The 19,045-nt window shown below is 37.3% G+C and overlaps 1 pseudogene; it reads right to left on the minus strand.

Annotated features, from left to right (window-relative positions):
- Nucleotides 1–2,318: 2,318 nt before the first annotated feature.
- On the minus strand, nt 2,319–2,402 carry LOC122530379 (annotated as a pseudogene).
- Nucleotides 2,403–19,045: the final 16,643 nt, after the last annotated feature.

Here is a 19,045-nt window from a genome sequence, read left to right on the forward strand (position 1 = left end):
TCTGAGACTTATTTGAGGATTTTAAAAATTTCTGAGGCCTTTCCAAGATTTTTGAAACTCGCTGCCAAGTTGTGAGAACACGATTTTTTAATTCCACGCGATTTTTTAAAACTCTGAGACATTTTTAAGGGTTTTAAAAATTTCTAAAACTTTTCGAAGATTTCTTGCTGCCAAACAGTGGAAATCTAGCGCCATTCGATTTTCACTATATTTTTGATAATTTAATATCTTCTGACGTTGAGCAAAAGAAGGATGTAACTTTTGTCAAAGTACTGTTGATTGTCCATTATATTATCACTTGCTCTCATTCAACTCTCTTTTAAAAAAACTTAAAAAGTTATCTGTTTTTATATACCGAACAATACGCTGTGTCATTATTAGTAATTTACAAACGAATGCTCTATGTTACAAGATAGAGTGCAGAAGTGAATGTCTAAATTGAAAATTGTGCCTTGAAAATAAATCAATTCAATCAGTGAGTCGACAAAATTAAGATCATTTCCAAAAAAGAAAATCGATCCAGAAAATCAGTGAATTTAGGATGAAACCTGGATCGAAATGTATAATTTGAAGAAAGGATAATTTTGGACGAGAATATCTTCGGATGTCCAATCACGCGAAATAATTACGATTTTAACTGCACATTTGGCAAGAGAGTGTGTATATTTATTGTGTGTGATTAACCAAATCGTGCGATGTAATCTCTTGCCAGAATATCCATCCTCCTCGACATTCTCTCGAATATAATACATCTTAAAACTAGAATTACCAAAATGGTCAAAGTGACCAACTCATCATTTTCCATAGAAACTCTATACGCTTGCAGCAGTAAATTTTTATAGACCCGAACGACTTTTAATAAAACACACGAAACAAAAGCGTGTAATAAATCTCTTCCCGTTTTCTGCATTTTAATTCGTCTGCTACTTCAGTCGTCATACACTGTTTCAATCAGTTCTAGCGTTAATTTTCTAGCCTCGCCTCTCCTCGCACGATTCCTTTCTTTCTATATTTCCACGTACTCGGTTGTCTTCTACAACTGTTGTCGGAAGATGAACAGACAAAGAAGAATGCGGAACTAAACCAAGTCGATCGTCAGCGGTAAATCTTAGAGGCTAGAATGAAAAAGCGGAAGAAGAGAGCGAACGATCGATGACATTCGGACGCAGACGTGTGCGTGGCACGTCAGTTAAGGTACAGTTAACCGTTCGTTAACTCGGACGATCAAAACGTTGCTAGCCAGATCGTCGGGGACGGTTGGCGACCCCTTTCGACGGTAGTGTCGGTAACCACTCCATGCGGTATCGTACTAATTGCAGCCGCGGATGCCGGTTACTGCTCCACGGGGTTAATCCTCAGCGGCGTAAGAACAAACAGCAGAGGTGCGCGTGGTACGCGTGGCCGCCCACTTTTCCACCATCTCTACGCCGTTGCGGTCAAAGAGTTGCGGTAAACTCAGCCGTGGAGACGCTTACGAACCAGCCGTTAGCACTGTTACAAGATTCTCGGTAATTACGTGTGATTAATGCCACCAATTAAAGAAACGCGGTAGAAACGTTTGTACCGTGTGTCTCGGCCTCCTTTTTTATCTACCTCTGCTTACTCGCCCGATTCCCGTCTCGTTTCGTTAATTATTCGTTTCCTTCCTTCCTTCCTTCCTTCCTCCCTTCTTTTCCGTTCGTTTCATAAAATCTTTTTTTTAAGTTTGCTTGCTCACTGTTTGCCTGTATTGTGTATTATTAAAATAATTATAAGACAATCAAAATATCGTAACGATTCTCAAACTACATCTATGTGTATAAAATCAATTTTGTCTATCTCGTGTCGTAACGTGTTTTTCGTGTTATCTTTTACAATTAACGTTACGTTCAAATAAAAAAACAAAAAAAAGGGCAAGTTTCTGGTAGTAATAATAATTCGCGTTTTATTTTCAATTTGAAAATGTGACGTACGATTTGAACAACCCTGTACAACGATGTACACTTTGTGACAATTTGCAAAATCTCGCCCGACCTCTCAATCGCTCGTTGAAATAAAAAAAGCTAGACAAATCTCAAGTAAGTTGCGTTTTGCATTTCAACTTGAAAATGTAACGTTCGATTTGAACAACCCTGTACAACGATGACACTTTGTGACAATTTGCAAAATCTCGCCCGATCTCTCAATCGCTCGTTGAAATAAAAAAAGCTAGACAAATCTCAAGTAAGTTGCGTTTTGCATTTCAACTTGAAAATGTGTTGACGTTCGATTTGAACAACCCTGTACAACGATGTACACTTTGTGACAATTTGCAAAATCTCTCAATCGCTCGTTGAAATAAAAAAGCTAAACAAATCTCAAGTAAGTTGCTAATCTTCTCTGTATCGTTCCAATTTTAGTATATGTACTGCCGAAGCAAGTATAAATCTCAAGTAAGTTGCGTTTTGCATTTCAACTTGAAAATGTGACGTTCGATTTGAATAACGCTGTACAACGGTGACACTTTGTGACAATTTGCAAAATCTCGCCCGATCTCTCAATGGCTCGTTGAAATAAAAAAGCTAGACAAATCTCAAGTAAGTTGCGTTTTGCATTTCAACTTGAAAATGTGACGTTCGATTTGAACAACCCTGTACAACGATGTACACTTTGTGACAGTTTGTAAAATCTGGACCGATGACTCGCTAAGATGAAACGGTTCGTACGGTGAAAAGTCGATGGGGATAGGGAAACACTTGTTGGTTGACTCCGTTGCAACAATCCGTACATAATGGGATACTTTCTAAAGCAATTCCCCCGTTCCCCCGAGAGAATTCTCCTTCGAATTTCAAGTTTTGTTCCGTCGCCGAGAATTTATGCGCGTTTCCGAGGGAGACGAGAGAAACGTTGCACGAGGTAGGGGACCGACCCGCACGCGAGTCAGCCTATCGCTTACCCGTTATTTATTTCCCAAAATTTGAAAATTATACCGCATTTAATTCACCATCCGTCCCTCCTTCGCTTCCCTCCTTACGCCCCCCGTTTACTACCTCCGTGTTTTATTCATGTCGTAATAAATAAGGAACAAAAGAGTAGTTTGTGAAAAATGTGGACGCGAATCTGCGACTTTTCCCTCCTTTCCTCTTTCTCCCTCCCTCTCTCTCTCTCTCTCTCCTCTTTTTATATCTTTATCTATTTTTTAATTCTCCCTCAATCTTGTCAACCAACTTGTCAGCGTCTCAAATAGTCAACGATGAAAATTTCCGTTTGATTAATCAGCTCTAACGATTTTCGTCGTACGCGTTTGTTTTCAACTTCTCATTCTCTGTTTTCCTATTTAAAAATCTACTAATTTATTTATTTTGTTCTCTCTCTGATGTGTTCTCTATGTGTTCTCATGTATATTGTACCAAAGAGATTTAACCCTGTATAAATAAATGAAATAAAATTCCCACTGCTTTCGGATCCTCTTTCAATCGGGATCAGCTTTTCATTATGTGCCTCCAAGAATTGCCTTAATTTTGACGAATTTCATTTTGGAGCAGGAATATTATCTAGAAAAGGCTCAGAAACTGAAGTTTATACATCGAACTCGGAAACCAATAGAATCAATAAGCTCGACTATCGGCACATTCGGCCGATTGAAATTTGTACATCCTGTGATTTCCATTTCATCTCAGACGTTGAAGAAACACCATGACCTCTCATTTTAGCTCAAACAATGAACTGAAGGAAGCAATAAAACAAATCACTGATGAGGGAACATACCGAGGTGCCAAAGAAATTTGCATAAATGTAGTTTTCGAAAAAATATTTGACACGTATTTTTTTTTTTTTTTTCTATAACAATCGTCGATGTTGAAAGGATGAGAGCTACCCTAAAAGTTAGGGAATGCGCAACAAATTTTGACAAATATCTCGGAAATTATTGAAGATACAGTTTTTGTGTAAATTGATGAAATTAGTGCTTTTTATCGGAGAATTGGAAAAAATGACGTGTGCCATTTCGCGAAAAGAACCATTTATTTGAACAATATATTTAAAAGACCGTATTTTTTACAAATAATTTAATATAATATATTAATTTATATCAAAGTTAATTTGTTGTATATTATTATATATTATTAATATATTATTATACATTATTAATATTTAATCTATTATTAATATATTATATACTATTATACATTATCAACATTTAATATATTATTAATATATTATATATTATTATACAGTATTAATATTTAATATATTATTAATATATTTAATATATTAATTTTCCAAGTAATGTTAATACATGTGAGATATTTCAGCGATGCTGTAAAGAAACTTGTCACGAGTTACAAGAAAACCACCGACTCCCATTACTATTCGGACTGTCACGAATATTCAAACAGTTACGACATTGTGACAAATAAATTTCAGCTCGTTTTAATCCTTGAGGCCTCTACTTTCGAAATCGTTCATTTCGTTTCGAAATATTCTTTCAAATCGCGCAATAATTGTTCGTCTTCTCGAAAAGACACGTCGCAGTTACAAATCGTCGTAGCGCGTAGAAACAATTGAAAAATCATTCTCACGACCGAATCTACAACAGATTTGAAGATCAAAGCGTCAGTGTTTCATATCACCGAATCACATCGAAACTGTATCTCCAGAATAGATTGAGACTGCACCTCCTTTCGTTCTGGGGATAATCGAGCACGTGCACTGTTCGTCAGATCCGAAATCTCCGGTAGAAATCGAAATCGACGCGCGATTGTTTGACGAATAACATTGGACAGGGAAAGAAGATGTAAGTAAGAATGTTAGAGAGGCAGGGACCAACGACACAGGGGTTATTAATTTTTGGAGAGCACGGTCTTTCGGAGCGGAGCGGAGCGACGCGACGCGACGCGAGTACGCGGTGGAATAGTGGATCGAAAAGGGGGCGGGCGGGGTAGAAGATAGAAGGAATGGGCCTTGGCAGATGGCACCCGAGGGGATATCCTTGTCCAGGATATCAAGGGTTACCCATCACCATCGCGCGGGGACGGCAAACGCGCGCAAGTAAAGGGTAACTGATTCTAATCGCGCGCCCTCCGCGCTGTAACCTACTACGTTACTATGATGAATGGGCGAGGCGCCTCGTGACTACCGAATGCTCGGCCAATGTGGCCGGAGATATTAAAATCCGCGTGATCGATCTACATCGTACGTCGTAGGTAAGTACGTGGTGGTAAGACCACTACCCACGGATGCGCGTGCATCAACCAAGCAGCTATCGTGCAAGCGCTTTAACCTGATCTATCGTTTCACGCTTCGCCCCCGTGGAAAGGCAATTGAATTGGTTTTCAGGAATATAGGGGGCGGTTCTTGAAAATTTTCTACCTCTCGCTGAGCATTTTATAGAATCTAGATACTTGACTCTACTTCGACAATGATTTGCTTCATTTTTATATATTTTTTTCACTACAAAATTTTATATTATGTTATATATATTATTATATTATATTAATATTATATTATAACAATTTCTATCGTGATTTGTATGCTTGTAAACGTGTAACATGTTTATTTGTGCATTAATGTTTTTGATATATGTGTGTTTAATAATTCGTTTCTACAGAAATTATATTGTATTATATATATTATTATATTATACTATATTAATATATAATATAAATATATTATAATTATATTAATATATAGTTTATATTATATAAATTACTATAAATATTATATTAATTTATATTAATATTATATTAATATTATTAGTTTATATTATTATATTGTAATAACTTAAAGCTATTAATTAATTTTGATCGATAACTACTTTTCTGTTTAATTTTGTACGAAAAATAATAAATTTTGCGGTTTCTTTCCAAACGAAAACAATTATGAAACGCGTTATTTACGTCTTATTTTATTATTCGTCGAAAGAGTAAATTCGACGTATTTTGTATATACATATTTCGTTAGGAGCGCCATGAGAAACGAGAACTGTGACGAAAATAATAAACATTGTCTAAATCGTTATTATATTTTAAATGTGACTGTTATCAGCCAAAATCTGCTACAAAACTGTGCTATTTTAGATTTGCGCGAAACCATCGCAAATTGGTAAAATGCGTGCATAAAAATATTCCATGTTAGGACAATTCATCCTGCGCGAACGCTATCGATCTCCACACAGATACACGAGAAGGCTCGTGTAATTTTTCGGAATCGTCGATAGAAGCACCTGCTCGCGGAACGTTTCAACAATAATCGCCAACGCGACAATTTGCGAATACCAGTTTTACGTTAACTATTGCTCTAACGAAGCACCGAACTAAACGAATCGGGACCACCGATGAAAAAATTGACCCGAGGCTGGTTATACAGCGTCTAGCGAGCGCAGAATCAGATACGGAATTGCGAACCATTTTAATACGACGCCTCGTAATTCATGCAGACGGCAGGATCGCGCATTTTTATTGGTACGCGCCGATCTGGAGATAGCGATCTAAATTGAATCGGATACGAGCGCCCGCGTTCCGGCGTATACCGTTTTCATAAACACGGCGCGCGGCCAACGAGAGACCCAGCCAATATTTTTACGTGGTCCTCCGCTCTGGTCACTCTGGCCAGAATCAACTTCGAAAAGTCGCGATAGCGGCACGTCAACGCGTTTCCGACAAGTCGCCGAACGATCGACTTTGAAACTTGGCGAGAGGGGGCGACGCGTGCACCAATCACGAAACTAGCGATGGGATCAAGTTTAATACGAAACCAAGTCAAACGTGATCAATACAAAACGTTCACTTTATAGGATTCCGGCCAAAGACGTTCGATTGTACTGGACTAGTACTTGTAAAGTTACTTACAAAAGTAGAAGAAATTAACTTAATTATGGATTCGAAAAAAGGATTCACTTTGTGGATTGAAAAATAAATTGCTGCTCGTCGAAGATGTTCAATTGCACGTAGATATCTACTTATGAAGTTACTCTGAAAGGAAACTGAGGTGAATGCAAAGAGAATATAACAGATATATTAATGTCTGAGTAATATATTGAATGTAATATACTGAAATATATTAAATATATTATTGAAATATATATTTATTAGTACAGATGCACTTGTATTGGAGAGACTGTAGAGAGACAGAGGCAACAAATGCAAGTCTGGAAGAGGTACTGAGTGAAGAAGGCGGGGAAGAAGCAGTAAACTGACTCAGGCGAATAGAAGGGAGAAAGAAAGATAAAAAAAAGGGAGAGAAAATGGGTAGAAGAGATAATGCGGGTCTAGAAAGAAGAGAGCAACAAAATAAACATAAAAACATGAAATAAAATGAAAGAATCAGGTTAAGATATTTAAGTAGACAAAAGAATAGCAATGGTTAAGATAAGCATAGATATAGAGTAACGCAAAGTAGGTTACAAATGTATTAGAAATTTATGATAAATGCAATGTGAAAAGGTGCAGTGTTAAGAGAAACCAATGTAAAAAGGTCAATTTCAAGAGAGCATACATGTATTAGAGCATGCCTCACATAGTCACACCTATTGATCAAAGTACTTATAAAAAGATATAATCCACGAAGATTCAGCAACTTGTTTTCCTGAGTATTTATAGTGTTTAAATATTGCTATGATAAATGCAATGTGAAAAGGTGCAATGTTAAGAGAAACTAATATAAAAACCTAAGTCAATTTCAAGGCCAAAGAGAGCATACATGTATTAGAGCATGCCTCACATAGTCACACCTATTGATCAAAGTACTTATAAAAAGATATAATCCACGAAGATTCAGCAACTTGTTTTCCTGAGTATTTATAGTGTTTAAATATTGCTATGATAAATGCAATGTGAAAAGGTGCAATGTTAAGAGAAACTAATATAAAAACCTAAGTCAATTTCAAGGCCAAAGAGAGCATACATGTATTAGAGCATGCCTCACATAGTCACACCTATTGATCAAAGTACTTATAAAAAGATATAATCCACGAAGATTCAGCAACTTGTTTTCCTGAGTATTTATAGTGTTTAAATATTGCTATGATAAATGCAATGTGAAAAGGTGCAATGTTAAGAGAAACCAAATGTAAAAACCTAGGTCAACTTCAAGGCCAAAGAGAGCATACATGTATTAGAGCATGCCCCACATAGTCATCATATCGATTAAAGTACTACAGCAATTTGTTTTCCTGAGTATTTATAGTGTTTAAATATTGCTTACATAGTGTCGATTATACTTATTGTTAGCGTATCCATTTGATCTCATCACTAACCAACATCCTGGAAATTGTAAGTACTTATGTTCAATCTTCTTTCGTCGAGGCATTCCCCCTTCTCGGTTAGCGATCGACGACCGTCGAAAACGAGCGTTCGCGAGGTTCCTTAAACCGACAACCGGGAAGATAACTCCAGGATAACATCTGCTAACGACGCGTTTGCTACCGATCGAGAGCGGATCTCCGAAAGTGAGGAACCGACCGCGACCGACGAGAACGACCCCCTTCCTTCCTTCCTTCCTTCCTTTCTTCCTTTCTTCCTTCAGCGAGCGCGACAGACAATTCTACTTGGGATAAAATCGGTCGAAATCCTCCAAGGGCCACCATCGACGCGGCCCGAGAGAAGGGGAGATGATTCAGAGATATCGCTCGACATAAAACCCTTAAGGTTCAAATTTGCATGTTACAACCTACGTACCCCACCTTACGGATTTTCCCCGGTAGACTTTCGACTTGGACCGCTTCGACACTCCTGCCACTGTCCGCCTTCGTCACATCCCCGAGCTTAGTCTTATCCCTGCTATTTTAAATGTAAGATATCCTCGACCGTCTTTTTTTTTCCTGCATTCCTCCCTTCCATTCTGTTTCTTTCTTTCTCCTCTCTTCCCTTATATTCTCCGTTCTTTCTTCGCATTTCGTTGCTACTTTTAACCTCTTGCGCTGGAATCACGTGCCACGCACGTCGAGAACCTTTTTGTCCCAAATTGCAACGTTTTCTCAGTTTTAAGTATATTTGAAAACGACGGCTCCTTAACCATACATCCATCCTGACCGCTGAAACATACGCTATACTAGAAGCACTACACATCCAAGAAAACAAATACCAATCAGCTGTAATCTACACAGATTTCTTGACTTCGATAAAAAAACACCAATACCACCAAAAAGCATGAAAAGTCGTACAAATGGTTCAGGAAACATACACCGAGCTTACCAACAACCATAAACAAATAATAATCACCTGGATCCCGTTATACCAAGGAAGGAAACGAAAAAACCGACTCCTTAGCCAAAGAAGTAACAATAAACCGAACAAAAGAAGCCAACATCCCACACCAAGACCTACTAGCTTCAACGAGCAAAGCGGAAAGAGAAGAATGGAACAGAATTTGGACTACGACAAATAGAATCAAAATACACGACATAACACATTTCTACCGAAAAATACCAAACAACAATATAAGCAGAAAAGAAAGGATAGCTATGTGACTAGACTTCGAATCGGACACACGAATACCTCCTAAGTAAAACAAAACTAACTTTTCTGCAACCAACAAATCATCACCCAACACACCTGCTACATGAATGCAGAAAATAAGAAGTAAATACAGATTAAGCCAAAACACCGCTCTAACTTGCGAGAAACAACAAAAAAACGTTATCAACTACCTAAAGGAGACCCAACTACTAGACCAGTTATAAAGAGATAGTTCCAACACGTCGCTAAAGGCTCTAAACCCCCATATAAAAAAAAGTACATTTAAATGTAACCCAGACGAAACAAATGACGAAGTTGATTGCTTCTTAATAATTTCTATCCAGTGATATCATACCGACATGAGTTCAAGAGAAGAAGAAAGCGACGAATTATCGTATACGGTTCGGTCACTCGTTACGGTCCGCGAACCAGTTTTGCCAGCGCAAGAGGTTGTAAACGTTCTTTGTTAATCTTCGCGTCCACGATTATCACGATGATCACGAGCCCCTCTGACACTCGATTGCTGTCGTGCGCAATGGTCTTTTAGTCAAATTTCGGAAATAATTGTAACAGCGCCGCGAATGGTAACGAGAGAAAGAAACAGAAGAGGACAGTGTAAATAAATCGTTCTAATCGAGATGAAATAAAGTTCGTTGCCGAGGACGTGTGCGACGTAGCCGTGGCGCAGCGAACGATAACTATTTGCCGAAGGGCACCCCTTTCGTTTGCACAGACTGTGCGAAATCACGAGTCGAAGGCGGTGGTGAACGGTTGACGATTAGGCTGTTGCGCATATCCGTGTAGCTGCAGCGTTCGCCCCGGCACCGATGTTCGGCGACCGAAGTACCGATGATATAACTCCCCAAAAGCACCGGTCCCGACGAGTGCCCGCGCGTACACCGACCACAGTAACGTAAATTAAAGGACGTCGCGGTAGTTGCCTCCACAGTCAAACAAACTTGCCGGATCTCCCTTGTTTACCCACATCTCGTCAAATTGAACCACGCTGCCTCTCTTTAGACTACCATCGGTCTGTACCACCGTCTCTGTATTCGCGGTGTCCCCCGTCTCCGTCTTCGCCGCCGTCTTCGTGTTTCAGTTGTTACGTCGTTACACAGCCACGCCGCGATACGTCTTCCGCTTCGCTTTCCTACTCGCTTGCTAGTCTTTCTTTCATCCCCCTTCGCCCTCGGATGCTCGCCATTCAAAGTCGTCGTCGTCGTCGTCGTCGCAGTTGTTATCGTTGCAACGCATAGATCGTTGTATCGCGCATATCGAACGCATCCTTCGAACAAAACGCAATTTCCACGAGAGGAAAAACGAAATTTCGTCTGGCCGCTTTATCATCACCGTACGAAAAAAAAAAAAAAAAAAAGAAAAAAAAGAATCCGATACTCTTTCGGGGCTCTTTGGCGAACGGCTGAACCCGGCGACGCAGAAAGAGAGACGAACGACGACAGAGGCGAAAAGAGACGCGCGTACATCCTTTCGCACAGGCTATCGATTCCGGCACGGTGGAACGACTCTCGGGAATGACGAACGGCCGTGCGTGCCGCTCGAGGACAAAAGTTCTCGTACACCCGCGGTATTCGTCGGCCGTTATTTATTTCGACAGCGTATTATTGTTGTTTATTATCTGAAGTTCGGTACATTTAACTCGCCACTCGTTTTCAAGCGGGGGTGCGGGAGCGGGAGCAATACGGGAGAAACGATTCTCGAGTGGAAGAATCCTTCCGCCACGTCGGCTGAGAAGTTCGCGTTCGCGAGGGACGAAAATAGAGTTCGATCGTTGTAATATTTTCCCTTGGAAAATGACGTCTTATCATAGTGGCGGCACATCTCAAATTAACCTCCACAATGCGTGGTTCTAAGAGGGGAGAGGGGGAGGGTGGTAATATTATAAGTGAAGCACAGGATAGTCTCGTGTAACGTGTACTTTGTCGTAAAATATATAGTAATATAATAATATAGTAAAATAGTATTGTCATAATAATATAATACTATAGTAATATAGTGAACTAATAAAATATTATAATATTACTAGTAATATTATAATTTTATAATATTATTATATTATATTAATATTAATATTATAATATAATTACCAATAAAATAATATAGTAAAATAGTACTGTAGTAATAATATAATATTATTACATTATATTAATATTAATATTATAATATTATTAGTAATATAATAACATAGTAAAATAGTATTGTAGTAATAGTATAATATTATTATATTATATTAATATTAATATTATAATATTATTAGTATATGATAATATAGTAAGATAGTACTGTCATATTAATGTCATACTATAGTAATACTACAGTATAAAATAATATATAGTAATATTATTAGTATATTACTATAATACTATATAGTAATATTAATATAATAATAGTATGTACAATAGTAATATACTAATTATATATTAATATAATAATATATAGTAATATATAGTAATATTATTAGTATATTAATATAATACTATAGTAATACTATAGTACAGAAATATATAGTAATATTATTAGTATATACTAATATAGTAAGATAGTTCTGTCATATTAATATAATACTATAGTATAGTGAAATAATAAAATATTATAATATTATTAGTAATATTATAATTTTATAACATTATTATAATATATTAATATTAATATTATAATATTATTAGTAACATAATAATATAGTAAAAAATATATAGTATAGTATAGTATTATAGTATATACATTTTACTATAATAATATTGTAACATAATAAAATATTTTGCTAGTGTGTGTGTATAATATATGTATGTATGTATGTATGTAACATATTATATATATGATTACATTTTATAGTATATAATATATAATAATATGAGAGTATATATAGTTACTATATAATATAGTATATAATATTTAATATAATATTATATACATTATAAATGGACATATGTCCCTAACACGTGAAAGACATTTTTAAAATTATAAACTGCGATACGCGTATAACGATATGCACAGGTTGGCTGATCGTTGACTTGAATCGTCGATTCGCATCGAAGAGGTTAACCGCGTCGCGCGGTGATGTACAAATTTTCCAACGTTCCGCGTACACTCCGGAAACGGCTAACGATCCGAGTTTCCGCGCCCGTCGAAAGATATTCCAACAGGAAATCCGATAAGCGATCGGCCGATGCTCGATTATTCAGGATACACCGGAACGAAACACGAACACTCGACTTCGGCTCCCGTCAACGTTTCTCACCCGTTTGTCAGCCTAACGTTTGCAGCCGAAAACAATCGCGGAACGATTGATCGCACTTGGTCGTACGGATCGATAGCTATCGCAAGGCAGATGTCGTTTGAAAATCAGAACGGGGTTCACGTTCACACGCAACGCGTTTCGACGCGTAAATCGCACTGCGCCACCTGTTTGCGCAACTGTCACCGTGCGTATCGATAGCGCAGCGATATTCATCGCGAGTCGCAGTCGATTCAGCGTTACACGCGATACGCGGTAATTGTGCACGAAGATAGCCAACGATCGAAGCCAAGGATTAAACCTTCGATGAAAGATTCGAGCAACGAGGTGAGATGCTAGACTAGAGAAGAAAATATAGACAAGAAAGTAAGAGAAATATACTAAATATAATAATAATTAATAATAATATAGTATATAGTATATAGCATAATATACTATAACTTTAGTATAATAATTAAGTTTAATATTATACCTTAATATATAATATAATACTAAAGTGTACTATATTAACTTCAGTATAATACTTTAGTATAATATACTAAATATAATAATAATTAATAATAATATAGTATATAATATAGTATAATATACTATATTAACTTTAGTATAATACTTAAGTATACTATATTAACTTTAATATTATACCTTAATATAATATAATACTTAAATGTAGTACATTAACTTTAGTATAATATTTTAGTATAATATACTAAATATAATAATAATTAATAATAATATAGTATATAATATACTATAATATACTATATTAACTTTAGTACAATACTTAAGTATACTATATTAACTTTAATATTATACCTTAATATAATATAATACTTAAATGTAGTACATCAACTTTAGTATAATATTTTAGTATAATATACTAAATATAATAATAATTAATAATAATATAATATAGTATAACATATAAATTAATAATAATATAATATACTATATTAACTTTAGTATAATATTTTAGTATAATATACTAAATATAATAATAATATAGTATATATTAGTATAGTATAAGTATGTAGTATAACATAGTATATAATATAGTATAATTAATAATAATAGAGATACGATACGATCGTCAACTGAAATTAAGAGTCGCTAGATACATATACATATGTATTTATATTTATTGCAGTGGAATTAATTATTCAACCATTTTTCTTTACAGCTGATCTTTCACTTGCGTGCAAACTCGATTCTCTCCAATTTTCCGATTTAACCAATTCGTTAGTGTCATATTGAGACAATGATAAAAAATTAACGTGTACAATTGAAAAATTAAAAACAAAATAGTTACATTTGCATTAATAATAGATATTAAATTGCGTATGATTCGCACAGTATCTACTCTCGCGTATATGTCGAGTATAACTCAATTTCATATCGTGATCTTATCCTCTCTAGTTTCGTCTGTGATCATTTGTTACAGACCAGTGGACTTGTTATTTGGATTATGTTCCAAAATTATGAACATCTGTGTACATCTTCGACGAGATGTGCATAATTATAGCAGTAACAGAAGGAACATGAAAAGCAAACGTTGTACGCAACTTTGACTGCATATTTTGTCGAGAACACAGTTATAGTAACATAACAATACAGATGTCGAAAGGAGTATCGAAAATATATTGACACGTTACGTGTTACCTGTCATTCATCTGACATTTCATGGAAAATTATAAACATCGTATCTTTATAATGTCAAATATCACGCGCGTCACTCTCGATTATAGAACGACGCCCACGCGGCTAATGAGTCGCCACATCGGAGAGATTATGATCGAACTACGCTCGTAAAGTAAACGTATCGCGAGAGTATTAGACGACGCTCTCGCCCTGGCGAGATTCCCGCGTGTTTCACGAGGAACGCGCACACGTACGATTGTACAGACGGCCGACCAACAGCCGTACGTCCGCACAATCAGAGGAGGAAGGGGGCCGAACAGCGAGATTTACCCTAGAGCCCCGGGCAACCGCAACCCCCGAGCGATTTCGATTATCGATAGCACTCGTTTTAAAACACCCTGTGTGTCGATCCGTCGGTCTCTCCGCGCTGGCCCACGTCCCCTTCCACCAAGCGAAACCCTCCCTATTCTTTTTATTCCCTCCTCGTTGACGGACGCAACGCGACGCGACGCGATTGTCACATCGGAGAACCATAGTCACATCCTCCCCCTCGTTCCCCTCTCACCCAAACACCATTCTAGATTCGTTCGATCGCGGCTTGCCGATTCGCGGTTTCCGATTCTCGGTTACTCGTTCGTAAACACCTGCACCTATGAGCCTGTAAACCCACCAGTTCCTTTCTCTCTCTCTGTTTCTCTTTTTCTCACACACACATATATACACATGTACATTTTCTCTCCTTTTTTCTCTCTCTCTCTCTCTCTCTCCTCGTTTCGTTAGTCGGCTTGTCTACCTATTATTGGCGTTTCTACCATCCATCCGTCGCATTTCTTTGCATTCGTGATTTTCGATCGTACGCGTTCTCGTACACTCTCGCGTAAAAAGCCTTGGCATGAATACTAAATTTGATAATACAAGTTTCGAAACTCGACAAATCAAGTACTGGCGAATTCGATAAAGAAAGAATCTCTCTAAGGTGTCGACACGTTGACACTAAAATTTCATTATCTACGATAAATACTGATTGTTGGAAATAATCGCGCTTCCATTTGCATAATAATAACTACCCTTCGAAATCGAATTCAACTTCCTGTCTCAAACAGTTTTTCGCTGGAGTTAATAATATTTTAGGCTTCCAAACCTTAAAGCGACTCGGTCCGTAATATCTCCTTTCGCACGTAACGGAAAACAAAGAAAAAACGGATCTGACCTCGACCTTTTAGCTAAGGCTGCTAAGCTAAAATTATATAGATCGCGATACTAATCTCGCGAAACTACCGAGAGACTGGCGGTTCGCGATTCTAGCTGGATATCGTTCCATTAGTGGCCGGGTCGACAATAGACCCTCAGAAGGCGATAAGGCGAGCCGACTTTCGACAGGGTACTGAAGCGTTCGCGTCTCGTTCCCATCTCGTCTTTTCCCCGTTTAGTTCCCGTTCGCTCTCTCGGGGGAGCGATCGCTCATCTCGAAATACCGTTTGTTCACAGTGCGCGCCCGATGCGGCCGTACACATCCACCCTCCATCCCCGACACCTAATCTTCGCCATTCCTTGTCAACTATCTTACATCGATCATCCGACCGATACTATTAAATTCTTTCCCGTTGTAAAAGTATCGTTGTCCGCGTTTGAACGATTCGATTCCGCCGTTGTTTTGTCTCGTCCTTTTTTTTTTTTTTTTTTTTTTTTCTTTTCCTCTCCTTGAAAGAAAGGATGATCATCTGACGATGATCTTTACCCCTGCCGGGAAGGAAGAGCAGCCAAAGTTTCGCCGAACGGAGCAGCCTTTTATGAAAATGACCACTTAAGGGAGGGAAAAAAGCGAAACGAAATAAAAACTAATGTATGCGGATGGGAATATCGGCACGATTTACATAGTCCGCGACGCGGACCCGGCTCGACTTGCCCGCGGGACGAACAACGGGAAACACCGCTGCCTAAGAATATATCGATGCGCCGTTACTAACATAAAATTGCTTTTACCTCCTATTAACAATTCATATTTCTTACGCGAAAAAATCGTCGGCGGTGAAAAGTTAGCGACGGGGGAGAGAGATTTTTCTTCTCGCAGTGTTTCTCGTTGGAGAGACGAGAGGAAATGTCGGGCGGGAGACATCGGACGAAGGAAGAGCGAAGGAGAGAAGAAGATAGAAGAGAGATGAAAACGAGGTGACTGGAACGGAAAAGAAAGATCAAAGACACCAAGCTGCTCGTATAAAATACAGAGTTACTGCTAGTTACTTTGTCCTAATGAATAATACTCAAATAAATCAAAGGGATTATGTAGATTAAACATGTTATATAAATAGAGTTACAGAAACTATTTGAAAAGAATTATTGAGAGAAACATTGTTTGCTTAATAAACTAACCCAAAATTATCTCAAAACGTCGAGTCAAATTAGATGATGTATTGTTTGAATGATAATTTTTCAAATATTTTATTCAAATAGCAACTAAGGATATAAGATTGAGTTTCAATAAAATATACCCACTAGTTATGATACATTACGATAAATAGCTGATACTTTCTATCATGTTCCATGTGTTTCTTATAACAATATATCAATAATTAAAATCAATAATTATCAATAATATCAATAATTTATCAAATATTTTGACTCGTGCGCTAAATAGCTAGTACTTTTTTCTAATAGAACAACCAAAATAACAAACTCCAGCTACGAACAAACCGAAGAGAGCAGAAAGAATAATTATTCACTTTGTGTGTCGTTCGACTGTGATATAAACTGATATATTTCGAATAAAAATTCCGAGTAAAAGAAATCGGATCGTTAATGAAAGCACGTTAAAATTGGTGGACGTGACGATCTACCCCCGATCGCTGATTAACGGTTCGTCTTGACTATTCCCTCTAAAATGCTGCTCGATAACTCGACCTCCCCTTCCGCGGAGGGAGAGAGAGACTTTTGTATGCGGATCTAATTACTTCCGGTCTGTCGTTCGCGCCGCTCGATACACGCATATCCGGGAGAACCATATTCCAACCATCAGTCGACAGCTGTGCCCGATTGAAAAAATCTTTTTCGATTTCGTTTCCCTGAGCCGGTTCGAATCATTCACGTCGAAAACACCGAAACACATCCGTAAAAAAATCCGTTCCATCACTTACGACGCCGTTGTCCCGCGTGACGTTCGAGATCGTTACTCTCGTTTCGAGTCCCGTCAAATTGGACCGGATCGGTAAAAGCTCGACGAAAACGAGATTCGAGATGGGTGGGCTCGACGATGAAACGTTCGACGAACGATGGGAGAAGAACGGTACTAGAGTAATGCTTCGTGAGTGAGAGGAGGCAAAAGCAGGAGTACCGAGTTAGGAATGCTTTGAACTTGCCGCTCGAGCTTTGTCGTGAATCTTTTACACCCTATGTTCCACCGTTCGGCACTACCGACGCGCCAACCTCTCCTGCCAACCGAGCTATCGTTTAATATATCCAAAGTGCTTCGAAGGAAATCCACTGTTTCACGAATTACCTACCGGTACCGACGCGATTACGTTTTCTCATCTCTCGGCGAGCGACTCGCTCGATCAAGCCACGTCATATTCGTCGATTCTGTCTTGCTAAATAAACGAAACGTTCAGGCGTTTATTTGTTTAATTGGGCGGCGAATTTTTATGCATTTGTGTATTGGTATTCAAGAGCGCTTGGCTTGAAAAATGATCTTTTATGTATTTAGTGAATTCAGACGTCTGAACGAAATTTAATTGACAGACTTGATTAATAATTCGCAATTTCACGCATCGCAATATCGCAAATAAAAATTATTATGATTCAAATGTGCTCCCTCCTGAACTATGGAAAAAAGAAAACTCTTTTTCCAGACATCTGTCATATTTGATTTTTTGGTTTTGATTGTTTCGTGATTTATTTATATATTTAATTTTTCCTTGTCAAAAGACGTAAGGTTTAATGATCACGAAGACCGAGAGATTGATTCTTCTCGATTAATCTATAGGTTGAAATTGACCACATCGATCGTCACACTTCATATTATAACTTATTAATAAAGGTGATATTTTAGTCTTATTTTTGCCTATAATAATAAAACTGACAAAGGGACACCCTGTATAAAAATATATCAAATACCCAAAGATGAGAACACTCACTTACAAAACACTTACAAAAATTTGCAATTGCATAAAAATCCGCAGTCTAACAAATAATACATTTAAAACAATAATAAATTGATAACATATTATCCTAGATGTCATTTGAAATGGCGAGTGAAACGAAATAATTTTCCATTTTATTTTCTCTATTTTGTGTTTGAATATATTTTCATTCAGATAATCCAAATAGTTTCTAATCTCTGTACACCAATATTGCCAATTTGTAAGAACCGAACTTAAATAAGAAATTATCTGGAAATAATTTATTTGAATCGCACTAACTACATAAAGTTTCCGAAATAATATCATTGTCATTATTGTTTCAATTTCTTTAATTACTTTTTACATTAATTCGTTCATTATTTTTTATTTCAAATAACGTACGTCCAAACTTACGTCCCACCTAACTGATTTCAATCATATGTAATTACATTGATCGTATCCAGTCTATTCGATCCTCGACTCTAAATTTCTCTCCTTCCTTTCTTTTCATCCTCTTTCTTTCATTCTTCCTTTTTTTACAATTTCACAAGGAGAGGCAGATATTGCGATTAAAAGCGGAAGGCAAAGAAGCAAAGGAAGAAGGAAGAGTTAAAAGGGAGAAAAGGAGA

This window comes from Frieseomelitta varia, unplaced genomic scaffold (assembly GCF_011392965.1).
Source record: "Frieseomelitta varia isolate USP_RPSP 00005682 unplaced genomic scaffold, Fvar_1.2 scaffold_34, whole genome shotgun sequence".
Taxonomy (NCBI): domain Eukaryota; kingdom Metazoa; phylum Arthropoda; class Insecta; order Hymenoptera; family Apidae; genus Frieseomelitta; species Frieseomelitta varia.